The sequence below is a fragment of the Haliotis rufescens genome, unplaced genomic scaffold (assembly GCF_023055435.1).
Source record: "Haliotis rufescens isolate VD_foot unplaced genomic scaffold, xgHalRufe1.0.p SCAF_11, whole genome shotgun sequence".
NCBI classification, from domain to species: Eukaryota; Metazoa; Mollusca; class Gastropoda; order Lepetellida; family Haliotidae; genus Haliotis; species Haliotis rufescens.
This window is the reverse complement of record NW_025963791.1, coordinates 29,805,110-29,821,973: the sequence shown is the minus strand read 5'-3', so window position 1 is coordinate 29,821,973 and position 16,864 is coordinate 29,805,110. Positions and strand designations below refer to the sequence as shown.

General features: G+C 38.5%; 1 long non-coding RNA gene across 2 annotated transcripts; it reads left to right on the top strand.

The window, feature by feature from the left end:
- The first annotated feature begins 3,460 nt into the window (after positions 1-3,460).
- LOC125378002 lies at positions 3,461-15,648 on the top strand. 2 transcript variants are annotated; one of them, XR_007219974.1, is made up of 4 exons: positions 3,461-3,908; positions 7,758-7,818; positions 12,531-12,674; positions 15,340-15,648. It is a non-coding gene; the product is annotated as an uncharacterized LOC125378002 (long non-coding RNA). The 2 variants fall into 2 exon arrangements; XR_007219973.1 differs by lacking the exon at positions 15,340-15,648 and having other exon boundaries at positions 3,471-3,908; positions 12,531-12,945.
- Positions 15,649-16,864: the final 1,216 nt, after the last annotated feature.

The window sequence follows — 16,864 nt, the reverse complement described above, 5'->3', positions numbered from 1 at the left end:
TCGATCAATTGCAAACCGCGCTCTCCTCTCCTAATGTTGAAGGTATCATTCTATAGTGTTCGGGCCTGGCCTGTCCTTGTCACATGTCACAATACCTCATTTTGATTCGTTAAAAGTTAGATCTGACCATGAACTCATGTGTGTCGTAATCGGAAAAATACAGAAGCCTACGTGCCAGATTGCTCATCTCTCTATTGATTTTGTGACTCGCATCCGGAAGCTCCAAATGAAATATACCTTGAAACTCTCTATTTGTCATTAACTAATGGACGATAACCAGGAACCAATCCAATGATAATTACGAAATGTCCAGAATACACTTGTGATAAATGTGAAATGTCTTTTATCCATTGATTCATTTCTAACTAAAAGTTCTGTCACAAACTATATCTAATGCAACTCCTCATTGCAGCTATAACGGTTTTATTTGTTACCATTTTCTAATGTTTTTGAGATGCATTTTTAACCTTATAACAAAAGCATTGTGATGCAATTTCATTGCAGCGACAATGTAGATATCGCTTGATCTCACCCAAGCGATATCTCCTGTGGGAGCCAGTTTTGGATGATAAAGATAATTTCATGCACATCTACCTACTGCCCGCAAATATTAATGTATACTCAACAACAAGTAAAGTTTGGTTTTCAATATTGTAGTACATGTATGGAATCAAGTCACAAAAACGCAAATGCTACAGAAAAGCATGCATTTCATGCAAAAGTTGACTTTTATGCAAGCCTCATGCATTTCACTACCCAAGAATGTGTATAAAAACATGTGCGTTAACGGGATTCCATATGCATTCTTTGGCATCGTGCTGACAACAACCACAACAAAATTACGCAATTATTCAACATTACGAAATACCTGTCCGAGAATGAGGGTCTGCGAGCCATTGGTATGCTTGAAGCAGGATCGAGTCAACTGATGTTGCAAGACAATTTAACGCCCACAGAAACACCATTTGGTGTTTATGGCAACATTGACAACATTCGAATGCAGTCAGAGACCATCCTCGGAGTGGTAGGCTACGCGTTACCAATAATCGACAAGACAACTGGATTCGAACAACACACCTATGAAATCGATTCCAGCCAGCAACAGTGACTGCGAGAGCATTCCCTGGCCTTCGACGAATATCTTCAAAAACCGTACGTCGTCGCCTCAGATGTGCAGGGATTGTCGCCAGAAGACCCGCCAGACGTCCCATTTTGACAGGAAACCATCGTCAAGCACGTCTATGGTGGTGCAGACAGCGTCTACGCTGGACGGCCATGCAGTGGGGACAAGTTCTATTCACTGACGAGTCTTGTTTTCACCTCAGCCACAGCGATGGACGGATTCGAGTGTACCGACATCGAGGTGAATGTTACGTCAATCATTGTGTCATGGAAGAAGATCAGTTCGGGGACGGCAGCGTTATGGTATGTGGTGGGATTACAGCAAGACAGAGGACCCGTTTGATAGTGGTAGAGGGAAATCACAATGGACAGCGCTACCGCGACGAGATCATCGGCCCTGTTGTTCTACCGTTTTTGCGTCGTCATGGCCAAAGCATTACCTTTCAACATGACAACGCCCGGCCTCATATTGCTTGACCTGTTCAGTATTCTCTTCAACAAAACAACGTGAATGTCATTCCCTGGCCGGCTCGCTCCCCTAATCTCTCACCAATAGAGCACATGTGGGATGAGATGGATCGGCGCCTTCGACGTCAACCACGTGTTCCACAGACACTCCAGGAACTTTGAAACATGCTACAGCAGATATGGACATATATCCCACAGGACTTTGTGCAATGCCTGGTCCATTCCATGAGACGAAGATGTGTTGCTTGCATCGCAACCAGAGGTGGACACACACGCTATTGATTTGTAAATTGACATTTTGGCATGTTCATGTTTTTTTATGAAATCGCGAATTTTCTGAAGTCAGTATGGCAAATTAAACCATTTGAACACTTACAGGAGTCTTTCATCTGTTGCAAACCGAAATTGTTTCAGATTTGGTAAAAAACATTATTTTGCATTAAATCTTATTCAATGTCACAGGAACTTTTGTTGTTCAGTATATGTCGACAATTGAACAGTCAGCTACTACCTTTTCAGGTAAGAAAGCCTTTTGAACATCTGAAACCTTTAGAACTGTATGCCAAACCTGAACAGGAGAGGTTGAATACTGTAAAAATGTAGGTGATTGATTTGAGCCTTGGGTGAGTGTTTTGGACTTAGGAGAGCTGGGTGATGTGATTCATGGTTAAAACCACTCTCGAGTGATGTTTGAGGAACTGATTGGAGCCTGCTCTCTCATATAGCTGGAATATTATTGAGTGCGCCATAAAACAACAAACAAAACGAAACAATATTCTGAGGTACTACTTATTGGTATTTAAATTATCATCATCGTGAGAGAGTTTTTATGGTTATGTTGTAAGGGAACCATCACTTCAACTTGTCCATGTCAAAATAGTACACGTCTATATTAAGAAGTGACTTCTGTATGTACACTGTAGAAACTGTAAATGTATTACTGCCACAACTGAGAGTGAATAAGATAATAAGTAGTAAAACCACACACAAACAATTCAATCCCTGACCTTTCTGTATATTTTACTACCAATACATCATGTTCAAAACAGCATAAATATGAAAAGGGGCTAAATCGAACTGTATATGCACATAGTATAATGGTCTCTTCATTCACAGATCTAAAAAAAACCAATGGTTTCAAACTGAGTGTGAAATTGAAGGGTTTATAAAAAGGTGTAAGAGTCCATATATTTATAGAAATACATAAAACATATTTTCACTCTAAATTGTTATACACTCAGTTATGAAAAGTGTGCCAAAGAAGATTGCGCTCGCCTATTATTTCAACTTTTTACAAATATTATCATATATTTATACTAATTAGCGTCTATGGCTGCACTAAACAACCACAAACCTTGGTCATGACATATATATATATGTTACAACCAATGTGTAAAATGACTGCTTGCTTCTGGTTCTCAAACCCTTTTTCAACGCCTTATAACAGTATTTGTGCATTTCCTACCATTATAACATGTTGGTTTGGTTAAATTATTAATAATGGTTTACATGTGAGTTTGTGAGGTTTTGGGTGGGCTTTAGGATGGGCCTTTGGGTGGGACCCACCCACCCCCAACACACACCCATTTAAAAAATCCTGGATCCGCCCCTGCTATATGATAGTTAGGCTGTCACACAGACCCTGAAACAAATACATGTATATCCAACCCATGCAAGTCTAGATTACCGTTGTATCTGACAATGAACAATTATGAAGAAAGTCTCTTGGCTCCTTTTCATGACATTTTCAAACTATAATTTAACATCTGGTGTTTCTAAATAGTTTTTCTTCATTAGGTGTATGCGAATGTTTATGTGTCAGTTCACCAGAGACGAAACCCCGACTCTTCCTCTGCAATACATTGTAGTAAGCCGGGAGAGTTACTTCCCTTTTAGAGGTTTTCTTTCAATAAGTGACAGTTCGTTTACTTCCGGTAAAACTTGCACGTGAAGACCAAATCTTGCATGTGTTTTTGTTTTGACGTCAATTTTATAATAAGTAACATATGCAGAATGCTACATGCATATATATGACATGAGACTGGAATGCTTATCAAATCACAGTCGCTGTTTAGTATTCGACAAGTGTTATTGAGGTTTTCCAGCTCAAGACCAGCGGAATTCTCCGATGTAAACAAGTGGATATCAAAGGTGGACAATATGCCGAGAATAAAAGTCGAGAGGAAACTTCGCCATGTGAAGTATCGAGAGAGAATGGGAGACAAGCTCAAGGCTCCTTCATTCGTAAATGTTGTTGTAATCGGGAGTGGAGGGAGAGGTAGTCCACGCTCTGTCATTATTGATACAAGCATATCTAAGTGAGTATACTCCATCACTCTTGGTATTACCGTTTCCGATAATTCCTATTACTCGTTGTTGACAGTTGTAATATTCTAGCTTTATGGGCAACAATGCAGTTTACCGAGCACAGCCCGAGCTCCGCCATCCGCTCAGTTACCGCACTATAGTGCCACCGCTGACTCGCTATAATGTTACTGTGCCTCACGCACCGGTGACTCTCGCTTTACGATCCAACACCCGTTTTAGGTCTTAGGGAAACTTACACGTCTTACGATCCAACACCCATTGTTCGGTCTTAGGGAAACTGGCCTACCTTTAGAATACAGTACCACAAACTTTTCAAACACGTGATCATACCCTATAACGTAATTTGTGGTATTTTGTTGCCAGTCACACTGGCGAAACAATGCCCTGTGAGGTCAAGGGTCATCGGGTATGCATAAGCTTTTCCCAGTGATCTATCATCTCTACATGAAATGCCATTGAATACGCCAAGCAGTGTGGAGAGTTTTGAATATTTGTTTACTAAATATAGCCTGCGGCGGCGCATTTTATAGCAAGCGCTAGTTTACGAAAGCACTTTCATTTTATATATATTTTTTATTTCGTTTTTCTCGCAATTCAAGTGGCTAAAATGGTTATAAATGGGAACTAATATACATATATTATTTTTTCGGTTCATTAATTTTCATTATTATGCACAAGAACGCAGTTTATTAGGGATATTATGTTGGCGCTGAACACATCCAAATATCACTAGTGTTAGGGTAGGTTACCCCGAACTCTATCCTTAGCCCTTGGATCCCCTTTACGATCAATCACCCCTTTACGATCATTAGGGTTAGGTACCCATTTAGTGGCTATTAGATTACCCGAACTCTGTCCTTAGCCCTTGGATCCCCTTTACGGTCAATCATCCCTTTACGATCATTAGGGTTAGGTAAATCTACCCGTTTAGTGGCTATTATAGATTCTATAGCGGCCCCTAATATTCTTCCCACTAAAACGTCGAGTAAAAAGTATGAAATGGTTTTGTGTCGAATACTTTGGCTACTGGAAACTGTCCTGGAACATTCACACAAGCCCCTTCACCGGCTACATTTTTTCAATACTGATTCAAAAGCAAACTCACCATTGTGTCGTCACTAGTCATGCTTATTCCTCCCTCGTTCCTTATTATTATCCACATCATCCTTACAGTGTTCCCTACCACACTTTTCTGTCACAAAAATCACCATATCATTCATGCGTACTCGCGAGTTCGACGTCTGACGCCTGAAGCCGTTTTCAGTTCGGGGCATATCGGCTCATTCCTCACCACTCGGTATCTTGTAGATTACGGAATGGGACGAGTGTGCCAAATGGCATCGGGATCATTCGTAAGTCACGAGACACCATGCCTACCCGTAACCTTCGTAAGTGTCCGTCACCTATTCGACCCTTTTCGTTCAGTTCCGTGACGTCATAGGCATGACTAGGTAAATTAGCACTAAGTTTAACAGTGTGGACGTAGCTCAGTCGGTTAGCTGTCAGGCTAACAATCCGAAGGTCGTGAGTTCGCGTCCGAAGGATTCTCACAAAAACTGTCTTGAGACGTGTGACCTACGGCAGAGATCGTCCTCACGAGAAGTTGTGGTACTGTATTCTAAAGGTGCCCCGTCTTTACGATCCAACACCCCTTTTCGGTCCTTAGGGTAAGCTTGCTTCGGGCAAGGGTTAGCAAATAATTCTTTCCTTTCAAGCGTTAATCCGGTTAATCTGATTGGTCGGGCATGTTGACATAAACAATGGCGGGTGTGGTTTAAGAAATGGGAAGATGAATGGGAGAGCATGTTAATGGGGATTCTAATGACCCGTTAAACGAGCATTGATTACATGTGATAGCGCCCGTGGTCCATTGGTAGAGCGTTGGCTAATTACCGCATTAAGAGCCGGTGAGCCGGCGAAGTGCTTTGAGCCCTCACAGCGCTAATTGAATCTGAAAAAGTGCGCCCGGTAAAGTGCACTAATCCTGCTTTATGAAAGTTACTAACCCCAGTGTCGGTGGTCACTGTGGAATCAAATCATATCTTTGGTTTCAATTTCATGACATGTCTTTTGCATGTGCAAGTTTAGTTGAATGGATCTATCATCCTTGATTTGAGGGGTAGCCTGCAACCTCGGGGTATCGCGGTACTTGTTATGTACGCTTAACGGAACAAAATGCACTCACTAACCTTCATGATTTTTCGTGTTCTCTATATCAGATGTCATTTATTTTATCTAACCATGCATATTTTACTTATAAAAGTTCATTATTTACATTAGTAGCGCCGAGTAAAAGCTGGCCTCGCGCTCAGTTTGACAGGTACAGGGAAAAGTTTTGTCTGGAGGTCCGAATCTGACAAAAGTAGGACATAATTCTACCAACCACTAAATATGATGATGCCAGACTTTAGTGATTTGTCCAGACAAGTTCAAAGACAGCACAAGTAAAATTCTAAATGTGTTATCAGTAACAGGTATTCAATGCATATTTACCGAAAAGTAAAAACTAATATTTAAAAAAAAACAACAACAAATGATATTTTTAGATTGTTTTAAAAAAACTGGATGACAATAATTTGTAAAAAAAAATGGAAAAATGTTAAAAGTCATCAATAAATATATCAAAAGCACTCCTAGTATGCCCAAAGTATGTACTTATCTTTTGGCTACTAGTGTACTGTAAACATCATCTCTTCAGAAACCATTCAACCAATGAACATGATGAAGCTTCACATGCTTATTTCCACCAGTTAAAACATCTGAATTTGTTTAAGAGGTTTGAATCTGATTTTCAGTCATCTTCCCAAGGCAAGAGAGTAAACAGACTATTAAAGTCCAGTTTCCACCCTTGCTGAACTAGGCTGGAATTATGGAGTTACATTTTGACTGGACTAATGCATAGTCCAATCAAAATCTCGCAACGAAATTGAAATCCAGTTCGTTAACGGTTGTGCAGATTTCAGTCGATTGTAGGATTTGCAATGCATGTACACCGCTAACTCGTCAACAGTTATTTATCAAATCTTTTCAGGTTTTTAATAAAGGTGCTCACGTGATTTGATGCACTTCCCAATGTAAGACCTGTTTTATCACAATATAGATGTTGATTATTGATCAGATCGTCTTGACAGGGCGCCACCATTTTGTTTGAAGCAAATGCAAGTGATACGAGAAGTGGAATCTGATTGGTCCATAGGAGACATAGTAGGGACATAACTCGTAATAACCACTGGTGGCGCTACGATCGAGCCCAGGAATTCCAGCCTAGTTCGGCAAGGGTGGAAACTGGACTTTTAAAGTCAGTTAACTCTCTTGGCTTGGGAAGATGATTTTCAGTATGGCTGACATGACACCTATATTTAAACCCTATATAAGGCCACTGCTCTGCCATTTCTCCTAAGAATGTATTGTAAAGCTCTTAAATTCCGTCAAAATGTATTTTTGGCTCTGTAAACATCTTTGAAATTGCCAGACCAAGGAAGCTGAACTTAGGGATGTATTCAGGAATTTATCTGGAACTGCTAGGAGACTGATATTCGGACCTGTGTCAGCAGTAAATCTTATAAAAATTCCCAAATTGGAATTAAACATTTCCCAATTCATGTTAATATAATTAATGTTATGGCTTTGTAGATGTTACTTGTATTTCTTGTACTTGTATTTAGGAAAACAAGAACCCTTTTTAAAAATCCCAAAATTGAACAAAATCATTATTTTTTCCCATTTTCCCAACTGTACTGAGTTTAGAATCCAAGATTAAAGTGTAACAACATAAAATGTTCTTGCATCTGTCTGTCTTGAAGCTGTTTTTTACCCTGACTTGTTTTTTTGCTTTCCAGGAGAATATCACCAAGTCCTACAAAAACTTTACAGCTGCTTACACTACCATTGCTCAACTAGGTGAGTGGGTTGCTGTTTTCATTGCTGCTGGTAAACTGATAAACGTGTTAAAGCAAACATGGGATACCCAAATTTGTCCTAATCAGAGCATGTTAGTGTCATTCACAATGGTTTGAGGCTAACATTCTTTCTCTGGCACATCAATACGATCACAGCAAATGTTGCCCATCCTGAAGGTGTTGTTATAAAAGGTTTTCCATGCCTTGAGATTTATTAGTATTGAGATGAGAACCTGTGAGAATGAGAAATTGCTTTGAAAAGTACCCTGAATTACGGCATTGTGACTTTATTAAGATAAAAAAAGGAAATGAAAACTACAAGTACCAGTAATTAGATCCTTATTGTGAATGCTTACTTTTTTCATTGTTCAAAAGTTACTGTATTCTATGTAATAAGCGCCCAGGGCACTCTCAAAATTAGATATAGAGGGCTTTTATTAGAATATTATTTTGGTGAAAAAAAAACAGAGTTGAAAGATCGTAAATTTCGTGGCTTATGCTGACAGCCTGAAATGATCACATATGACAGCTATATTTTTGCAGAATTTAATTGCCCATAATTAAGGGTACATATAACACACGAGTGCGTATTATACACGAATAATTAAGTCTTGTGTACATTGATCATTTGGAAGGGGTGCTGATTGGGATTGTTCACAAGCCAATATATTTGCAAATATCGCAGCGGGCGCATATTACGTCGAATATGGTAATTACATCTATGCGCAACAAATTATTTGAATGACAATTAATTCACCAAGAACTACCACTGGTGGGTCAGATGATTGTTGAAAACACCTGGTGTCATTAGAACATATGGTGTCACGGATAGACTGCACATCATACACAAAACAGCTTTTCTGCCTGAAACTTGGACCCAAGAATGTGTGTGTGTGTGTGTGCATTGCGTTGAAGGAAATAGGGTAAGCTGTAACTAGCCATTACACCATTGCTGTCATACTTTGTGAAATCCAGGATACCTTGACACGTACCAAGTTTTATTAACAATGTTCATTGTAGAAAATAAGTTGCCTGTTACACTGTCAGAATGGATAGGACATCATTTTCAGGAAATGGTTCCATAATTACTTCTTTATTAGTGTTAATGGTGAATGTTCTTGTGTTTTTTGCAATGAAAGTGCTTGACACTACCTATTTACTTGTTTACTGAGATTAGATCTGAAACAATTACTTTGTTAATGGATATGCCCTTTGAACCGTCCTGTTTGGCAACGTCAACCAGGACAAAGAAATACTTCTTAATATCATTGATTCTGTTCATCATTACTTCTCTATGAGCAAAAGATTTGTATAAATATGCACTCTTACATATATTTCTCCAACAACTGTTTACCTTTGATGTACCTCATGTGACATAGTATCTAGTACAGTGATCCCTCGATATACCGCTGTCATCGGGGTCCAAGAAACTGACCCCGCGGTGTAGGAAAGAGCGGTGTACAGATATTCCTTGCTGAGGTTCACATTACGTAATGATGGTAGTGAATGGAACAGTGGCGCAATTATTTCACAGTGGCATGGGACATGTAGATCTATGTAACACTGATCGGGGACGATGATTCAAACTGCATGCGTAAAAAAATAAAAATACTTTGTGTAAATTAATCAAAGTAGTCTGTATTATTTTACGACTGGATGTTGTACATGTAGAATCTAAATAAATGTTGTTATATTTTAAGTTTTAAGTATAACATAGTAATGCAGGACAAGTATACAAATGTAAAACATATTTAGAATTTACAAAGTTTATATTACTGTATAACATATATAACACTACTGCTGCTTGTTCGAACTTTGATGGGGAGAGATATTTGTATAGGCTTTGCCTGTTTGTCAATCCCCTTTCACTGTTCCAAGTGGAAATAAATATTGTTTTAAACCAAAGGCAAATGTCCACCTGACAGAATCTGGCTGATGGTGATTTTAGTGTGGCTAATGCGCATGCTTCTGGGTTGTGATAAGATGACTGGCAGTGTTGATGACAGCTGGACATGCAACAGTACAGCATTCCCAGTGTATGCAGGCACCTCATGTTTTTGTCACTCATACTTGTAGCCTTGGTGATCCGGGGTTGAATAGGTCTTCAGCAACCCATGCTTGTCGTAAAAGGCGACTAACGGGATCGGGTGGACAGGCTCGCTGACTTGGTTGATGCATGTCATTGATCCCAATTGCGTGGATCGATGTTCATGATGTAAATCACTGGATCGTCTGGTCCAGACTCGATTATTTACAGACCGCCGTCATATAGCTGGAATATTGCTGAGTACAACAAACCAAACCAAGGTTACAGTCACCATATCAACAAAGTCGACAATTACAGGTCCACCTGCCAATTTTCAACGAGGGAGTTCTTGGAGTTTAACGACCACTTCAGACACAGTCTAATTCACAGTCAGGTGGGGGTAAATTTGGAAATTTAAAATGGGGCAATAGGATGAAAACACCTGACCCAAAATACTAGTGATATATAGAGAATATTATATGAGCGTTCATGTCATACTATGTTTAGGCACTAGTGTTGTATACATAGTATGAGATGAACATGAATATAATGTTCTATTTAATAACGAAGAAGATATCCACATACAGAGACAAATTTGAGTATTTATCTATAAGTCAGCAAGTCACAACAGCAGCGGAACCACAATTTGTCGAATGATGTCAACCATCTTCAGCTACGACGTCGTTTCTAGTGTGACGTCATTCCAACCTGACGTCACAATAAGATTTGAATGATGTCAACTCTGCTGTCGGGATGGCGGAAACAATACACCGTGTCTCGTGATGGATATCAACCTAGGGCACATATGATTTTTATGAACCCCGATATGTTTACCCTTGTAGGTAATAAGGAAGTGTAGGTATATGGAGATTGGACAAAACAAATAATAAAAAGATGTATAAAAGGTTAGAGTAAAACATAGAGAGAAAACAAAAATAAATATGAAATAAAGAAAAATAGTGACAAAGCAAAAATAATGAAAATTTGCTATTGAGTTGTTTCTGTTATTTATATACTATAAACTACATGTACGTCTCATTTTGTTACTTACTAACTGGTGACTGCAAATGTCTTAATTATGTAATTACAATTTACAGACTTAAATTTCAGTGAACTGAGTTTTCTCACAAGTTAGTTTTCATCTGGTGAATACAATTCACTTGATCATGGATACACATTTATCCTAAGTTGAGTTCACGAACGACTGTGAGTGTGTTCGGCAGGACCCCTGAGCTTGTATTGATTTATTTAAACATATATTTATTCAATGAGTCTGAATCAATAAACAATCCAAAAGGTATGTTAATACCTCTCAAGTACAAGTTGTATTCATGAAGGCATTAAACAAACAAATACATGATGATGAACTAAATACGTTCACAAAAGTAAGTGGTCATGGACAACAGTAAGGTGTAATAAGTACAAGATTGATATATATGCGGGATTTACAGTCTCACGTTAGTTTAATCCTTCTGTAATGAAGTATGTATGAATGTACTGTTTTTAAGATATCTAGATTAGTAGTTTTTGTAAAATTAGCAGCATTACCATTCAGTATAGTGTTAAGATCAACTCCCTCAGAGCAGAGACCCGTGAAGATCCGGGGTAGAATAGGTCTTCAGCAACCCATGCTTACCGTAAAAGGCCACTATGCTTGTCGTAAAAGGCGAATAACGGGATCGGGTGGTCAGGCTCGCTGACTTGGTTGATGCATGTCATCGTATCCCAGTTGCGTGGATCGATGCTCATGATATTAATCACTGGATTGTCTGGTCCAGTCTAGATTATTTACAGACCGCCGTCATATAGCTGGAATATTGCTGAGTGTGGCGTAAAACAACAAACCAACCAACCTCAGAGTAGAAGAATGTATAATTTCTTACATCATTGTGAAATGGACAGGAAAAGAAATACTGTGATACATTTTCATATATATGTGTCCACAAGAACAACCTGTTTTGTCAAACTTTGATATTTGACCAAAGCAGTCCGTTAGGCAACACATTTTTATTTTTAGGTTTACAGATATGACTAACTCAGCAAAAACTGCAAATATGACTTATAATTTTTTTCTCTTTAATTCCCAACCTTCAGCGAATACATGTGTATTAGTAGAAAACAAAACAAATATTATTTAATCTGATTAACTGATTACAAAATATGGCATAACTAAAAGTCTGTGAAACAATGTCACAGGAATTGTAAACGACCACTGGCAACTAATTTTTCAGACCAACCCTCCAACTCATAAGACATGATTGGGATAAGCATGATAAGTAGGCGGTGAACAGAATTTAGGAAAACGTATTTGGCTTGTTACAGGTAGAGAAGTTGTATGCCTGATGAAATTGACTTCTCCCGTGGACACGTGTTGCTCATAAGACTATTGAACTCACCACTCAAACTCATTGTTAGCTGAAACAGTAGATGCACATATCCACGTACTACCTCTCATGGACTACTTGCTACCTCTTTCTTCACAATGGTACACGCCAGTGGGCAGATCTCATACATAGTCATACAAGAGTAATATAAGGTTATAACTCAACAAGGCAATAGATTGATATATTTAATGAAATACAGTTCTGAAAAAGAATAATAAATACAAATCCTTACAAATGGCAACATATGTAGTGAAGAAGAGCTGTGTGTCATGTCTACATTACAATTTCTCCCTTTTTTTCAAGAGAAAAGAGAACTGAGTGAGGGTGATTTTTCCGACTCTGCAATAAAGGTAGAGTACATACCTCTATACAACAGGGAGACACCAGGGGATGCCACCAGTCGGGACCACACCAAGGATGGAGAAGAGGCTGTTGCTGACGAGCCAGGTGATTTTGACAAACCTGGCTTTATTTACTGATACAAGAGTAGCTCTTGCTGAAATAATAATTGATGATTTGTTTGTCAGCATCAGTTGCTCCCTTTTTTTTATAAAGTTTTTTTTCCATATTTTGATTTTGATGATAAAGTTCCAAAAGAAGGGAAGAGGCCTAATTTTGTGACCTTGATGTTTGTCCCCCATGAAGATCCAGGTTAGAATAGGTCTTCAGCAACCCATGCTTGCCCTAAAGGGCGATAATGCTAGTCGTAAGAGGTGACTAACGGGATCGGATGGTCAGGCTCGCTGACTTGGTTGATGCATGTCATCGTATTGTGTGGAGTGATGCTCATGATGTCAATCACTGGATCGTCTGGTCCAGACTTTATTCTTTACACGACTGCTGTCATATAGCTGAAATATTGCCGAGTGTGGCGTTAAACAAAAACACAAACAATCTAACAAACCTTGTTGTACACTTGGACAATAGCTATGAATGCACACATCATATTGTTACCCACAGACATTAATTTTGATGTCCTAGTGGCCCAGTGTAAAATGGAAGCCATGCCAATTAACCCTTTTCAGGGATACACAAAGTATGTGATCTAAACTATTAGGTGTCAGACTTTAATTTTTTGTGGCTGAGTAGGTTAGATCGCTGAATTTGTGTGCTGGCAATTAGGTGCCTCGATCACTCTGGCTGTGTGGGTTCAAATCCCAGACAGGACTCAACCAAAAAAAGTACTAGTATTTGTATTTGACTAAGGCAGGGCTATCCCAAATATAACATTTGTTACATTGACCAATTTCTAAATGGCATTGTTTATTCATAGGACAAATATGTTTATGTTAAAGGGCTGAAAGATGGACATGATTGAGTGAGAAAACTATATTTGTACATATCCATGTAGCTGATTGGCCAGTTGAAGCAATATGCAGGGCTCGAAATTAGAAATTAGAATTAGGTGAGCCATTTTAGGTTTAGGTGTCCTTGTCTTTATTACCAAACAAAATTATAACAAATATCAATTATCTGCTAGGTTTTGAAAAATACGCACTCGTGTGTTATATGCACCCTTAATTATGGGCAATTAAATTCTGGAAAAATATATCTGTCGTACATAAACATTTCAGGCTGTCAGCATAAACCCTGAAATTTATCTCTCAACTCTTTTTTTCACCAAAATAATATTCTAATAAGAGCCCCCTTTTTCTTATTTTGAGAGCGCCCTGGGCGCTTATTACGTCGAATACGGTAACACAAGTAAGCACTATTGTTTGAAATGCAAGACCTACGTGATAGTTGTGATACTCCGTCAAAATACAGAAAGAGCGATTACATTCAAATGTATTTTGTGCAGTGTAGAACATTTCGTCAAACATCTGTAAGATACAGTCAAGGGAAATCACCAAATACTGCCGATTGATTTTACAACAGGAAGTCATTTAACGATAGTGGAACATGCAACTCTTTCATTTCACAGTTTTATTTTGCCAAGACATGAGATATAAACTAACGTGAGTACCTTTAATGAAAAGAGGCAATGAACATAAAATTAAAGTGTGCCATTTCCTATTTTATGTGTGCAAAAGGTGGCCTTTACTGAAATTTCTTAAAGTCTGAAATTTCATGTTTTATTTGATTTCTCACTTGAAGTGACAGAGTAATATGTAGAATAACCTATTCATAACTCTCACACCATTTATCATTTGTCAAAGTTATTCACAGTACTACAATGCTTTCTGTACAGGGCTGTAGCATGTTAAAGCTATAATATGATATTCCATGAATGCCCCAGGTATTTATTTGTTGTTTAATGTTGCTTCAGCAATATTCAAATTGTAAATCATCACTGCCTGACCAAATAATCCAGTGATTGACATCATGAGCAGCGACCCATGCATTGCGATACAATTACATGCAATCATCTAATTCACAGTCTGATCCACTCTGTCGGCTCTTGTGACAAGAATATGTTTCTGGAGACCTCCAGTCTTACAAGGAATCCGGACTGGTATTTTGTTTGTTTGTTTGTTTGTTTGTTTGTTTGTTTGTTTCATGCTACACCCAGGAATATTCCAGCTATATGATGGCCGTCTGTAAATAATCAAGTCTGGATCAGACAATCCATTGATTGACATCATGAGCATAGATCCACGCAATTTGGATATGATGACATGCATCAACCAAGTCAGCGAGCCTGACCACCCGATCCTGCTAGTCGCCTTTTACGACAAGCATAGTCACCTTTTACAGCAAGCATGGGTTGCTGAAGACCTATTCTACCCCGGAATCTTCACGGGTCTCGAAACGTTTGAACAAAATATAGGTGTCTTCCAGCATGTGAAGCTTAAGGTTCTGGGGTCCTGGGTTGAAAAAATAATAAATCCCCAGGTATAGATGGGATCTCAGTTGAAATTTGAATTTTTTCTTGAAAGGTATCTCTGTTTGCGTTTATAGATTTATAAAGGATACCTTTGAGAATAATCGACTAACACTTACTATGAATAGGGGTGTTATTACTACCATATCTAAACCCAATAAAGACAGAAGAGTACTTAAAATTGGAGCCCCATTACATTATTAAATACTTAGTACAAAATTCTAAGTTGCTGCATAGCAAATCGTATCATAAGATCATTGCCAAAACTAATACATGAACACCAAACAGGTTTTATATCAGGGCCGGACAACGGACGAGGGGGTACTGACACAAGTTCACTTGAAAAAATCAGTCAGGTGAGCTAAAACTTAATCACGTCTTAATTTTCCAATATTTTATTCACTAGTGAAATATGATACATGATCTATGAAGAACAAAAGAAACAGATAATTATTTATATACCACACGTAAATGAAGCGACAAAACCCTTTTCATATCCAATAGAAATATCTGCATAAAGCAGAGTCGATTGTACGATTCCGACTATATCATGAGCATGTGTTTATGATTCACTATCAAATAGTAATGATACAAGGGGTTCGTGGCACCCGTCACATATACATGCAAAGGCAAGTCAATTGTTCACCTGAAAAAACATGGGAACATATGGTCAAAATAGGGAATTGCATCGGACATCATTTTTGTCACTGATGCGTCAAATTTGGAAATGTCCTCCAAATGTCTACCGTAAAACCTTTTGAAAGCTTTACTGCTTTACAACTAGCGAACAAGATTAGTTTGAAATGTTGGTAGAAAGAGCATGCTCGTTTGTATCTCAAAAGTTGTGAAATGTAAACACCAAAGGATGGAGCTGCTGGAATATTGCTCGAAAGTTGAAGTCAAACAGTCTTGTGGAAAGTGTTTTGTCACTGAATCTTTATACATCAACCTACATATGAAACAGATGAGGCGGTCTCACTGGTCTCCTTTATTTCTAGTTCAGGTGGGTAAATCAGTGGAAGGGAATAGGCTATTTGATTGTTATTGAACGATATCAGATCATCGAGAAAGCTGAAGTTAAACTTCTGGGCCAAGTTGCATTGTTTTAACTTGGCCAAATCCGAACAGAAATTCCGATTCATATGCCTAAGGAAACAGATCCGCAAGAAGGGGAGCACAATTGGTGCCAGCATTTCATCGAAAATGATCTGATTCATTAAGCGTTGGAATGTTGCGGGTGCATTTTTGAGCCCGAAAGGCATAACATTGTACTCAAACAAGCCATCTGGAGTACAAAATGCACATATTTGCTTTCCCTTAGGTGATAATGGTATGCCCCAATAGCCTTTTAAAAGATCAAACTTTGTCACATATTTTGCATTCCCTACACGATCTATACAGTCGTCTATTCTTGGCAAGGGATAAGAATCAGTTTTAGACATAGAATTGACCTTCTTAAAATTTGTACAAAAGCGTACCCCACCATCAGACTTGGGCACAAGAATGCAAGGGGAACTCCATGGACTACTACTAGGCTGTATGATATCGTTCTCCAGCATGTAATCTATTTCCTTTCTCAATAGCCCTAGTTTAATTGGATTGCATCGATAAGCATGTTGCTTAACTGGACTAGCCTCACCCACGTCTACATCATGTTCTATCATATTAGTACGTGATGGTGTATCAGGAAATAAATGACTAAACTCTTGAATTAAGTCTATCAGCTCTTGTTTTTCACTGTCAACCATGTGCGATAGCTTATCATCCAAGTTCTCTAATATTTCAGAGTTGTTTAGCTTAGTCTTAGGCATAT